Consider the following 2,206-nt stretch of genomic DNA (forward strand, 5'->3'; position numbering starts at 1 on the left):
AGTGCATCCAAACATGTTTAGAGTGCATCGAAACATTTTTAGAGTGCGTCGAAACATTTTTAGAGTGTGTTGAAACATGTTTTGTGTGCAACAAAAGATGTTTAGAGTTCGTCGAAACATGTTTAGAGGACGCCAAAACATATTCAAAGCGCATCCAAACATGTTTAAAGTGATTAAGAGTGTATACAAACATGATTAGAGTGCATTAAAACAATTTTAGAGTGCCTCAAAACATATTTAGAGTGCGTCGAAACATGTTTAGAGTTCGTCTAAACATGTTTCGAGGGTAATAAAACACGTTTAGAGTGCATCCAAACATACTTAGAGTACATTCAAACACACTTAGAATGTGTCCAAACACGTTTAGAGTGCATCCAAACACTTTTAAAGTGCATCCAAACATGTTTAGAGTGCATCGAAACATTTTTAGAGTGCGTCGATGCATATTTAGAGTGCGTCGAAACATGTTTTGAGTGCATCGAAAAATGTTTAAAGTGCATTAAAATAGAATTAGAGTGCATCCAAACACTTTTAGAGTGCATCCAAACATGTTTAGAGTGCATCGAAACATTTTTAGACTGCGTCGAAACACTTTTAGAGTGCGTTGAAACATGTTTTGTGTGCAACAAAAGATGTTTAGAGTTCGTCGAAACATGTTTAGAGCACGCCAAAACATATTCAAAGCGCATCCAAACATGTTTAAAGTGATTAAGAGTGTATACAAACATGATTAGAGTGCATTAAAACAATTTTAGAGTGCCTCAAAACATATTTAGAGTTCGTCTAACCATGTTTTGAGGGCAATAAATCACAATTAGAGTGCATCAAAACATGTTTAGAGTGAGTCAAAACATACTTAGAGTGCATACAAACATGTTTAGAGACCATCCAAACATTTTTAGAGCGCGTCGAAACATTTTTAGAGTGCAACCAAAATGAGTTTAGAATTCCTGATTACGTGGAACGTGTTGGACCATATGGGAGTATAATATGTGTAGGTTATAAGGGTTGCGATGTTATCCAGAGTCCAAATTTCAAGAGTAAAGCTGGGAGTAATAGTTTATATATTGGAGCGAATAGAAAGGAGACAGATTTAGTGGACTCTGTAAACGATGTTCTCTGTGATAGTGGAGTGGATCGAAATGAGATGGGTACAGATTTAGTAGACCGTGAAACTAGACTTGATGGAAATGAGATGGGTACAGATTTAGTGGAGTGTGCAACGAATATGGAAGGTGGAAGCAAGTCTGATTTGGCCATGGCAGTTGTGGAGGACTGATGAGGACAACGGGAAGCACGGGAGAGACGACAAGAGAACGGGAGTAGGAGATTCTCAAGCGGATCAAAAGGAGCTCTTAGAACAGAAATTGAAGAGTGACGGTGTGACACCCGTAACCCGTGTACAGTATACGGGCTGTGCCACATGGACGATATAAAATAAAATAATAATTTGCGGAAGCAAAAATACGAAATCCAAAAACATTTTTCAACTAATAGAGTAAGCAGCGGAAAATACAACAGGCGATCAATATCGCAAAATAACACATGTCCGAATAGTTATAATTTAACCGTACAAAATGTGGGAAATACAAGTCCCGTAACCCAAAATGTAAATCCCGTACATGATGCTGCCTCTCTCAGGTCGTCGTCTGCCGGATGCGCTAGGCGTAATCCTCGTGATCTGAAAAATATAAACCACGAGGGCTAAGCACAACTGCTTAGTGAGTAGCCCGGGTTGAACCCGGTAAACCCGTTCTCAGCGAGAACGGTGTTAATTCAATAATTCACAACCAACAACAACAATGATATACATATATAATCACATCACATCAGTCACAAATATGTCAAACACAATCATACCCATATGACATCACATCATAGGGTTAGCCAAAGGTCCTAGTCATATCAATATGACTAGAAGCGTCTCACACACGCCCGTCACTCGCGTGACGTTGGCCATCGCATCACATGCGACTACACGCGTCTCCTGCGCCTGTCACTCGCGTGACCTCCGATGTCAAGTCCATGACACAACGGAAATACAAATATACCCGTATGACGTTTACTGATGATTTCAGTAGGTACGGTTATGTCTACTTGATGAGACATAAGTCTGAAACGCTTGAATTGTTCAAGATTTTCAGAAACGAGGTACAGAACCAACTTGGCAAGACGATCAAGTTGCTTCGATCTGATCGAGGCGGCG

Source organism: Tarenaya hassleriana, unplaced genomic scaffold, assembly GCF_000463585.1.
Source record: "Tarenaya hassleriana unplaced genomic scaffold, ASM46358v1 Cleome227, whole genome shotgun sequence".
In the NCBI taxonomy this organism is placed as follows: domain Eukaryota; kingdom Viridiplantae; phylum Streptophyta; class Magnoliopsida; order Brassicales; family Cleomaceae; genus Tarenaya; species Tarenaya hassleriana.